This window comes from Podarcis gaigeae, assembly GCF_964106915.1.
Source record: "Podarcis gaigeae genome assembly, chromosome: 3".
NCBI classification, from domain to species: Eukaryota; Metazoa; Chordata; class Lepidosauria; order Squamata; family Lacertidae; genus Podarcis; species Podarcis gaigeae.
In genome coordinates, this window is record NC_139680.1 from 115,528,617 (window position 1) to 115,540,857 (window position 12,241).

Below are 12,241 nucleotides of genomic sequence, written 5' to 3' on the forward strand. Positions count from 1 at the left end.
TAAGAGCAAATGTAGATACCTCCTTCAGTCAATATATCTGGGAGAGAAAAGGAATAAAAAGAAAAGAAGAAGAAGAAGAGTTTGGATTTGATATCCCGCTTTATCACTACCCTAAGGAGTCTCAAAGCGGCTAACATTCTCCTTTCCCTTCCTCCCCCACAACAAACACTCTGTGAGGTGAGTGGGGCTGAGAGACTTCAAAGAAGTGTGACTGGCCCAAGGTCACCCAGCAGCTGCATGTGGAGCAGCGGGGAATCGAACCCGCTTCACCAGATTACGAGTCCACCACTCTTAACCACTACACCACACTGGCAAAGACAAAGTCAAATTTGACTTCTGGCCATTGAACAAGCGCACTACTCTATTTGTTGCTGATTTGTGGTGTTCTATTTTTTAAAATAAAGTATTCTTGATATTGCTATAATTATTCACAACAACAAGCACAAGAACAACCACCTGCTGGAACTGTTTGCCTTGATAATATCTGGGGCAAGTGTAATGTGTGTGCAAGCAGCCAGCAAGAATATTTCTAACACACCATCTTCAATTCATTTGCAAGTGAATCAATACTTTAATTACCAAGTATTTTTCATAGAATCATAGAATTGTAGAGCTGGAAGGGACCCCAAGTGTCATCAGGTCCAACCTACCACAATATCTGGGAGCTTCATACTTACACAGATCTGCAGCATGGAACATTCTCTGCACATTTTCCTATATCACGATATCCGAAACCGCAATCGGATTTGTAACAATTCCCCAGCACGCTCTCACATTGCCTTCTGTTTCTTACAGGAACTAGACCTGCATATACACATAGAGAGAAAGCAAGTGAAATGCCATCTATATATAATACCATAAACCAATATTTCTAATTCTACATTAATTTAGCAAAAGTTATCTGGCAGAAGAGTATTTGTATTTTTCAGAGCTCAATCCACTTCACTTAAGCCTCCAGGTGGAAAGTTTTCTCTTGATGAAGGGGCAGAGAGTGTGGTCTTCAAAGGGTTCCTGGGTACCAGTAGACGTCCAGCAGGCACTAACGTTGGTAGCCTCAGCTTTGAGCAAAGATTTTCAGTTCTATCCGTTTTGCTTTCTTTCATGTTCTTCATTTTGCATTCTTAATCTTTTGAAATGACACTATGCAAAGATAAATATTTGACTGACCTTTGTGAAAACTTAGAGCTGGACAGAAGTGGTATCTTACTCAGAGGCAAATCCGTACTCTACAAGGGAGGAGTGGGTTTTGTTTCTTGCTGTTAGTATGAAACTCTGCTTAGGTTTGGATAGCCCATTAAATTAAATTAAAGTTATTAATTTGCTACTTGTGTATTCTTGGATAATTAAGCGTGACTAATTGGTTTATGACCCCAATTAGGTGCAGCTTACAGCGGTCCCGCATGTTTCCCTCCAGCTGCGCCGATCTGCGTATCTCCGTCACGCCTTGCAGAGTAAAAACACAGCGGAAAAAACTGTTGCTTGTTGCTTAGATCCAGGCAAATACATCAGGCACTTGTGTGTCCATTTATTAGCCTTTTATTACAGCAGAATATTTACAGCTCAGCATTTCTCAGATTCTCCTGGGCTGCTAGCATTCATGGCCGCCCTTCTCTCTCAGAGACAAAGAGAACAGTGAGTAGAACTCCTCCCTCCTTCCAAAACTGAAGTCAGAATGTGAGGCGTCACTCAGAACATCTTAACCCTGTATGTTCTGAATCTCTACATGTATACCTATACCATTCTTCATCTGAAGATCACAGAGTGGTTTACAACATTAAAATACAAAAGGAGAATACAAAAAACAAAACAAAACAAAACCAGAACCCATTCCATCAAACCTATTTCAAAGGTCACGTATGGTTTTATCAGCCAAAGACCTTTTTATATATTTCTTATTTTTTCCCCCATGAGGATCTTTATTAGTTTTAGTGTGTTTTTTGTGTGTTTTTTTTGCATGGGGAGAGCATTCCATAAATGGGAATTCACCTCAGAAAGGACATGTTCTTGGCTTACCACCATCTTGTGGAGGAGGCAGACAAAGGAGGACCTCAGAGGAATTTGGCAGCTTTGGGTCGGTTGATATGGGGAGAGGCAGTATTTGAGGTATTGCAGTCCTGAGTCATTTAAAGGCATTTAAGGCTATATAGGTCAGCTTCCTCTCTTTTCTCTTTGGGTCTACTCTGGGCACCCACTGCCACCTCTCTTGGTCTTCCGCCCACCACAAAGAGAGGAGCCTTATCACCCCACCCCACAGGGGCCTGGGAAGAGGATGCCCCCAGCCCAAGTTTCCCAACGGAGACTGGCCAAAGGTGAACGTGAGGCCTGCACCTTACTCACCTTGGGAGGCAGCAGCGGGTGCCACCAGGCCTGTGTGGCAGAAAGGTTCCCCTTTGGCACCGGCCACTCAGCTACCAGGCAAGGACAACAAAGGCCATCATGGCACCTGCCTGTCTGCCCAGCCTCCCACTTGTCTGCCCGTTCCCAACACCAAGGGCTGAAGACTGGCTGGCTGGCTGGGCTCCCTCACCCACTTGTGTACTCTGAGGCCACCTCAGCTCTTGACACCCAGCACCCGTGGCCAATACTCCCCAAGTATCACCCTTTGGAAACATCCATCCAAGTTAGACCAGAACAACCACAAAGCAGTGCCACCCACACCCAACTCTGACAGTCCCTTCAGGAGCATGCCATGCTCAGTGGTATCAAAAGACCCTCAGAGGTTGAGGAGAATTAACAAGGACACATTTCCCCTGTCTCTCTCCTGACAGAGATCAGCATATGGGGATTTCCTGTGCCAAAACCTGGCCTCAACTGCAATTGAAATGGATCTAGAAAATCATTTCCCTCCAAGAACGTCTGGATCTGGTCAATGATCATCTACTCAAGAACATTGCGTAATAAGGAGATAGCAGAAACTAGCCAGTAATTACTTAGATCTTTTGAATCTAGGGAGGACTTCTGAACTTGTGGTCTTACCACTGCCTCCTTCAAGCAGGGGGGCAATATCCCCTCTCTAGAATAGGCATTAATCAGCTCCCTGGTTTCCCACTGCAAGTCAATAGGATTGCCAAAGTTTTTCATTTCATGGATACAGGATGGGCTGGGTTGGTCCAGAATCAGGCACAATCTAAATTACAAACTGGACCAGAAATCAGATCCGGTTATAGGGTCTTTATTCTTACGGTAAAAACAGCAAGGATGCCTTTCTCCACAACGTCCAATGACTTTAAAGCCACGAGGGCATTCCTTCAACACACAGTACGCTGGGCGATCGCCATACATGCAAGATTCTTCATCTGAAACATCAGTGAATCCTGTAGTAACAGATCAGCAAGGCCTTTAGCTACCTATCCACGTACAAGAGAATTCAAGTAGAATGATGGGTATGATAAAATCTAATAAATAACAATATCAGCAAAAAATATTTAAGAGAATGCAGAGAAACTCAGGTGGATGTTTTTTTTAAAAAAACAAGCAAGCAAGCAAGCAAGCAAGCAAGCAAGCAAACACCTATTTTAACAAGAAGAAATAGCAGAGATGGGTGCAACACAGAAGAACACATCAAAAAATGAATATGGCAGACTCCTTCCACTTCTCTTCTTGCTGTACGTATACACAACTTTAAGCCTTAACCCAACTTTAAACTTTAACCCACAATCCCCACACAAACCTGCCACTGGTACCCCATGTACTAAGGCCTCTGCCATGGTTCAAAATTGCACAGCATGTGCATTTAACCTGTGTGATTTCCATTGTATGGGACAAGGTGAGGATGCTGTTGTGAGATGTCACAGGAAGTCAGTTTTTCCTCTGACACCATGTAAGAGCATCACTACCAGTCCCTGACCTGCATGATGATTGGCCTTTGCCCAAGAAGAAAGATTGAGAGTTTAAAGCTTTTTTCGCACCAAGTAAGTCCAATCAGACGCAGTGTGAAAAGAGCATTTAACTGTTCACCTTTCTTCCATGGCAATGCCTTTTCAGCGTGCCTGATGTTTAGTTGGAAAAGACGTGGGTGGTGCTGTGGTCTAAACCACTGAGCCTCTTGGACTTGTGGAGTGTAAGGTCTGTAGTTCAAATCCCCGCAGTGGGATGAGTTCCCACTGATCTGTCCCAGGTCCTGTCAACCCACCAGTTCACAAGCACACAAGTGCAAGTAGATACTGTATATGGGAATTGGAAATGTAGAACAGGGAAACGGGGGGAAAAGAGGAAGAGGATAAGCATTGGCCCCACACAGTGGTATTACTCATTCCAGTCCCATTTAGGATTCAAATAATTGCTTACCTAGATTGGGAATGAGTAGCAGAGCAAACACAATATAGAAAAAGTATATGGTCTTCATATCTCCCAGAAGGTCAAGGTGGATGCTCCTTGTATCCCAACCTGAAAGGAAATGAAGAGGCAATGTGTTTTGGTGTGTTTTATACTCCTCTGGGTATTAAAAAATCTCCCTAGGCATTATACATTAAATTATAAATTGCCTTCCTGTATCACTGCTCAAGAGACCATGGTACACAACTATGAGTAAACTGTGGCAGAGTACATTAATCTGGCAATGCCTTCGCGGTTCACCCGGTAGGGAGATTACTTCACCTTCCCGTACCCAAGTCTCTGTCATGCAAGCCAGGTCAATCCCCTGAGAGACAAAAAAGTCACAAATGGTGGCGGTTTTATTGCCTATGGACCTGGCATTGCACAACACCAATGACGGAGGTGGGTAATCCCTGCTCGCCCAACCCTTGTCCGTTGGGATGGGGCGTAGATTGGAAGGGATTCGAGCATCACTGCATCTCATAACCCTTCGCCGATAGTGATATTTAGCCCCACCGCCATTCTTCCCTAGCCCTTCAATAGTGGGAATCCCAGACCCCATACTAGCCTCCCCAATAGAGGGGTAAGATCTCCTCACTAACAAGTCATCTCTGGGCCAGGACTCTTGGGTCAGAATGGTATGGGGAAGAGGTGAATGTTCAATAGGGTAATTATCCCTAGAAGATAAACCCAACCAACCTCAACCTGAGCAAAGAAGATGTTCAGTTCCTCTGCCAATGAGGTATCAGTCTTAACCATGTTCCTTGTATTGTCCTTGTTAGGTGCTGGAGTCATTGCCACACTTGTTTCATGATGTTATCGGCTAAATAATTTTCCACCTTCAGCTTATACTGTTGTTTTGCTGCCATAATGTGGTGCCCCGCAAGATGAAAAACTCGCTAGACGAAAGAGTTTTCCGTTTTTTGAGGTGCTTCGCAAGACGAATTTCCCTATCTGCTTGCTTCGCAAGACGAAACGTCTTGCGAGTTCTTGCGAGTTTTTTCCTTTCCCTCTTTTTCTAAGCCGCTAATAGCCACTAAGCCGCTAATCCGCTAATAGCCGCTAAGCCGCTAATAGCGCTAATCCGCTAAGACGCTAATAGCCGTGCTTCGCAAGATGAAAAAACCGCAAGACGAAGAGACTCGCGGAACGAATTAATTTCGTCTTGCGAGGCATCACTGTATGTCTATATTCCCTGTCTTAAAGGCAGAATCCTGGATTTTCAGGAGTGTTCTTACTTCAGGAGTCATCCATGGTTTATAGTTCCCATAGTGTCTAATGCATCTCTGTGATGTTACATTATAGATGCACACTTTAATATAGGAGAGTATAGCATCAGTGTATCTATGCAGATCTTGATGTTCAAACACAAGTACATTAATCTGGCAATGTATTCGCTATTCACCCAGCTGGAAAAATGGTTTCAATGTGGCTCAGATCTTACTGATAACTGAGGTCAAGCAGCACCAGTTTCCTGGTTCTTCCTTGCTGTTCAAGAAGTTCTGTACAGTACATTAACCTGACGCTGCAGTGAAGATTCACTGGATTGGAAATATGGTTTCATACCCCCAGAAGCACCTATAGATCCACTCAACCATCATAGCCACTGAGCAAAGTCTCTTCCATCTCCTTTTAGAAATAATTTAAGCCATCAACCGTCTCTGTTTTTCTATTAGTCCTCTTTCTTCCACCCACCTTTCCCATGTATTAAAAAGTACCAGTTACAACCAGAACCAGGAATAAGCATGGAGACACAACTCAGTGGACTGAACCAGGGCCACATTTCAAATACAAGTTTTCCACAATATTACAGCCACTTTCTACGGAGAGAAAATTGTAACCTCAAAGGTAGAAGCATGGGTGTCCACAGAAATTCTTACAGAGAGAGAGAAGTAAAACCTTGAAGGGGGCAGGCTTGTTTCTCTCACACAGAGAAATGAAGAAGATAGAGAATATATATTTAGCCTTATATCTCAGGTTCTCCTGACCTTTGTATGGGGTGTTAGGGGAGGGGTAGTACCTCTGGCAGAGGGAGATATTGTTCTCCCCCTGTAGTAGTTCTTCAACATTTGATCCCCATCCTGCACTCAACTCTACCTGTGGTTCCTAAAAGCTGTCTAATGGCTGGCTAAACCAGGTGAGGGTAGCTGATGGGTCTCAAATCCTGAGTGAATTAGGGACTTGTCTGTCCCCTGTGAATGTAGGCACGCTTCAATGAATTGAGCGGACAAGACAAATACTGGGCCCAACATTCAAGAAGACAGTTTCTGCACATGCGCCAGCTAGACTGGTGACTGGAAGTGGTCACCAAGACCATATAACACCTAAAAGACCTACATTGGCCCCCTGTATGTTTCCAGGCACGATTCAAAATGTTAGTCTGACCTTTCAAGCCCTAAACGGCCTTGGCCCAGTATAACTGAAGGAGCGTCTCTACCCCCATCATTCAGCCTGGACACTGAGGTCCAGCTCTGAGGGCCTTCTGGCAGTTCACTCACTGCAAGAAGTGAGGTTACAGGGAACCAGGCAGAGAGCCATCTTGGTAGTGGTGCCTGCCCTGTGGAACACCCTCCCCTCAGATGTCAAGGAAATATACAACTATCTGACTTTTAGAAGACACCTAACGGCAGCCCTGTTTAGGGAAGTTATTTATTATTATTATTATTATTATTATTATTATTATTATTATTATTATTATTACTATTTTGAGGAAATGAGGGGCAGATGGGGCTCCTTAACCTGGGATGTGAGCTGTCAAAAACTTTGATCCTCTACCTTCACTGCCTTGTGGATATGCTTCAGGAGTAATCCCCACGGAATAATCCATATCTTCTGTCTTGCAAAACATCTACACAAATCCAGAGTGGAGTCCCAAGGCTGTCAAACCGTGCTTTATAAACCTCTTTCTGGCACCCCCTGTTGCCCAGCTGCTCTCAAATGGACTGCATCAGCAATAACGCATGGTACAAAATATACAGTGCACTCTCTCTCGCTCTCTCCCCCCTCCTTTCTGTGGTTATTTATTTTATATTTTATATCATTTCATTCATGGTATTACATAACCAATTTATATCTATTTATTAATTTGCCCTGATATTTCCCCGTTAATTATTACTAACTGCACATGTTTATATCAGGCCTGCTATTGTTGTGATATGTTTACAGTGCATCTTCAAATAATCAATCATTTCCCCCCATTTTATTTCTAAAAATCTCTCTTTTCGATTTCATATTCTTCAACATAAAGTGCAGTCTCAAATCAGCATTGCCAGAACTCTGGGAACATTTCTCTGATTCTGCCCCAGAGATAACATACAAACAATCTCCTTCTGATTCATGTAGGTACAAATGAAGACAGATACAGTGTGTAACATATAGGAAGGGCCTATGAGACTATGCGTAGGAATTGGAAGGGCCTTGGGGCACAGGTGGTTGTCTCATCAACCATTCGTGTTGAAGGTCAAGGTCAATTAATTTCATTATTCAATTTACCTTGTCTAAAGTAACCCAATGAAGCTTCCAACATCCATAGAAAGGAACAGATCCTACCATGCAAAGGGAGCGTGTGCTGGCGAGGCCAACATTCCTGCAAGGCACAGGCCTCCCATGAGTGAGCAGACCATATCTTGAGCTTACTAGTTTGGGGAGGGGGCATGGGCATTTCTTGGGTCGATGTTGTAGCTGCCATGCAGTGCTGAAGCTCATGTCCTGATCTTGGTCCCACCTCTTGAGTGGTCTCTCTAAATTTGAAGGTTCATTATTGTTCCACAAGATGTGTATGTCTGTAAGGGCCAGAGCAAATAACATGACCTAGTTTTACAGCTGTGAAGGAGTATAGCAGGTGCTGTTAAGTTGTGTTAATTAAGCTGTGTCCGCACTTGGGTATAGTATATAAAGAGCTCTCTCAGTACTCTGGGGGTTGGGTTGGTGGATGGGTCATGCTTATTGATATGTTTACTGTAAAAGGTGTTTTTGTTTTTGTTAGTAAACCCTTGCTAATGTTGTTTTGCGTTCCTTGTAATGTGTGGTCTCCCCAGCAAGCTCTCTGCAGTGCAACTAGTCTGCAAAAAGCTAACACCACCATCCTTTCAACAGTGATAACATTTTTGGGGGTGGAGGGGAATAACTCTCTTGTTCAGGAAAGACTTGCCCCTTACTTCCAAGAAAGAGTCTCTGTCGTCATGTTCTGTTTGCAAGCATTGCATATATTTTGATTGTGCATGGAGTGAGTGGATGCAGCTGATACGCTTCACAGCATCATTCAGAGAGCCCTCCCTCCATCCAATCTTTTCTTACAGCTCTTTGATCTCAATGCAATAAATAAGAATGTTCCTCATAGAGGTAGTTAGTTGCCCATGCAAGAGCATGATGTGACCCATGAGAGCAGCCAAATCACCAGACCGTTCAACGGTGAACGGATTAAAATCAGGCCAAATATTTCTTGACAGCAACAGACAAGGCAATGGTTGGCCTGGCATTGGGTCAAAGGATCAGTACATCATCTCACAAGCTCCATGTTGATGGAATGGTTCTGCTGGGTTTGAACCCCTTCAAACCAGAACAATGGGAGTCGGTCAGCGTTGAAGTTTGCTGTGGTACAAGCCAGGCAAGCGAGGTCTCACTGGGAGACCAGGGAGCAGACACCAAGCAAGCAGATACCAATCCCACGCTTGGGTCAATCCACCCCTCAGACCCCTTATAGGTTCTCCCCTATACTATGTTGATCCTACCCAATGCCATTTCCACCCTCACACAAACAATGTTCTTCCGCCTAGCAAAGGAAAGCCATAATTTCCCTGAGGGAAAGGCAAAACAACAACTACAGCAACCAAGTGTCTCAGGTTTAGAGAGAAAAATCACTTCTGGCCCTGTCAACCAACAACCCAAAATTGCTCAGTAAAGGTTCTAATCCGAGGTTGGGCGAGAGAGAATTTCTCTCAGCAAAATGGCCGTGAGCTCCAGGGGAAGCAGCCTTACAAAGACTCTCTCTTCGCCTATACAGCAAAGGCTCATGCACAGGGCCTGATTTAGGTTTCACGAGGCCCTAAGCTACTGACGGTAATGGGGCCCTTTATATGTCCAGCTGTCCTTTGTCAACAACAAATTGTCATTGTTTTTTGTGTTGAATATGTGCTATATGGTGATTTATAGACCTAATATGTAGCCTGCACAACACAAAACACTGTTGCTGCATGTAGGTTTTATTTTATTTATCTGTTATCTCAGTGTTTCCCAACCGGTGTTCCGCGGCACACTAGTGTGCCGTGGAACTTTGCCTTGTGTTCCGTGGAGGCGGGCGAGTCGGGCAGTGAGAGGCGGGGCGGCGGCGGCGAGCACACGCGGTGCGGCGAGCGAGCGAGCTCCCACATCCCATTGCCGCTCGCTCCTGGGCCTGCGCATCCGCTCGCTACTGGGCCTGCCCCAGGAGGTGGGGTTGCGGGCATCACGCCCTTCCCCACGTGAGCGGGGATTCTCTTCCGCCCCCACGTGAGCGGGGAATCCCATCTCAGCCCCCGCGAGAGCAGGGGAATCCCATCCGGCCACGCCTCCTGGCCAGGCAATCGGCTGGCTGGAGGGGGCGTGGCTTGCCCTTTTTAGGGCCGGAGCGGAGGGGGCTCGCCCTCTCCGGTTAGCCCCATCGCCGCTCGCTACATCCTAACGCCGCTCGCTACTGGGCCTGCGCATGCTCGGCGAGCACACGCGGGGCGGCGAGCGAGCGAGCTCCCACATCCGACGGCACCAAGCAGGGGCCCTTGGCCGTGCCGGTGCCCACCGTGCCCGCCTCCGCCCAGGAGGGCAGCAAGCAGCAACCGCCACCACCACCCCCGCCGCTGCCCGGCAACCGCGCCACCGCCCCCGGCTCCCCGCGGCGGGTGATCGTGCAGGCTTCGACGGGCGAGCTGCTCCGCTGCCTGGGGGACTTCGTGTGCCGCCGCTGCTACCACATCCCATCGCCGCTCGCTACTGGGCCTGCGCGTGCGCGATCGCGCCTTCGGGATTCCCTTCAGCAGGCATCAAGCAGCCTGCCTCCCTGCTTTTTCCAATTAAGGGAACCTCCACTCTCCTGCCCCTCCGTGTTTCTCACCCCAAAGCCTTGTGGGCAGCAGGAAGTGGGGCCGTCCTGCGCCGGGTGGCTGCTGACACGTCCCTTGGGCAGGAGAGGCATCCGGCTGGATGAAGGCAGCGACGCCGGGGGAACGAAACAGCGCGGCAGGTCTGAGTTGGCGCCTGGAAGGACACAGACTGCTTCATGTCGCTGCATTCCACAGCTCCGAGGCTGGCAGGTGAGTGCGTGCACTCCTCTCTCTCATTTTATTTAATGTGCATTTTTGAAGCATGTGGAAATATCCTGCGTCATCAACCACTTTGGGGAAAGTGTGCGTGTGTGTGTTTGGGGCTAGATTTCATGCATGCCTTTTTTTTTTAAGTTCTCTTCCTGCTTCATCCACATTCACCCCCCAAAAGGCCATTTTCTGTGTGCTGAATAAATTCTGCAACTCAAACGGCACGAGGTGCCAATGCATCGGGGCTGTGGAATTTATTCTGCTTGCAGAATTCTGCAGCTTTGTGTTCAGCCAAACAGGCCCAGGTTGCGCACTGAATAAAGTATTTTATAATTTTTCATATTTCTGTTTACTTACTATTTCATAATAAAGTAATTATAAAATACTTTCTTTGTGTTTATTTGATTCCTATTAAAGAGAGTTACTTTATATATAGTCAATATAGGCACAGAGTTAATTTTTTAAACATTTTCTAATGGTGGTGTGCCTCGAGATTTTTTTCATGAAACAAGTGTGCCTTTGCCCAAAAAAGGTTGGGAAACACTGTGTTATCTTATATACAGTGGTACCTCAGAGGGACTCGGGTGGTGCTGTGGGTAAAACCTCAGCACCTAGGACTTGCCGATCGCGTGGTCAGCGGTTTGAATCCCCGCGGCGGGGTGAGCTCCCGTGGTTCGGTCCCAGCTCCTGCCCACCTAGCAGTTCGAAAGCACCCTTAAAAAGTGCAAGTAGATAAATACGTACCGCTTTATAGCGGGAAGGTAAACAGCGTTTCCGCGTGCTGCGCTGGTGCTGGCTCGCGAGAGCAGCTTCGTCACACTGGCCACCTTACCCGGAAGTGTCTTCGGACAGCGCCGGCTCCCGACCTCTAGAGTGAGATGAGCGCACAACCCTAGAGTCTGTCAAGACTGGCCCGTACGGGCAGGGGTACCTTTACCTTTACACTGGTACCTCGGGTTACATACGCTTCAGGATACAGAGTCCACTAACCCAGAAATAGTACCTCAGGTTAAGAACTTTGCTTCAGTATGACAACAGAAATCGTGCTCTGGCGGCACAGCAGCAGCAGCAGGCCCCGTTAGCTAAAGTTGTCTTCAGGTTAAGAACAGACCTCCAGAACGAATTTAGTTCTTTTTTTTATAATTTTTTTTTTCATTTTCGAATACAAATTTATAATACCATATCAAAATTTATCACAAATATACTTTTCAAATAGTGCTGACCTTTAAAGCGCTAAGCGGCCTCGGTCCTGTATACCTGAAGGAGGTATATCTCCACCCCCATCGTTCAGCCCAGACACTGAGATCCAGGGCCGAGGACCTTCTGGCAGTTCCCTCATTGTGAGAAGTGAGGCAACAGGGAACCAGACAGAGGGCTTTCACAGTAGTGGCACCCGCCCTGTGGAACGCCCTCCCATCAGATGTCAAAGAGATAAACAACTACCTGACATTCAGAAGACATCTTAAGGCAGCCATGTTCAAGGAAGTTTTTAAAATGTAATGCTGTACTGTTTTTAACACTTGATTGGGAGCTGCCCACGGTGACTGGGGAAACTCAGCCAGATGGGCGGGGTATAAATAATAATAATAATAATAATAATAATAATAATAATAATAATAATAATATATTATTATTATCATCAT

At 46.1% G+C, this 12,241-nt stretch overlaps 1 long non-coding RNA gene across 1 annotated transcript; it reads right to left on the minus strand.

Moving 5' to 3' along the window:
* Window positions 1–777: 777 nt before the first annotated feature.
* LOC310842185 lies at window positions 778–4,468 on the minus strand. Its single transcript, XR_014562977.1, has 3 exons — window positions 4,288–4,468; window positions 3,183–3,314; window positions 778–804 (listed from the first exon to the last, which is right to left on the minus strand). It is a non-coding gene; the product is annotated as an uncharacterized lncRNA (long non-coding RNA).
* Between the last annotated feature and the right edge of the window lie 7,773 nt (window positions 4,469–12,241).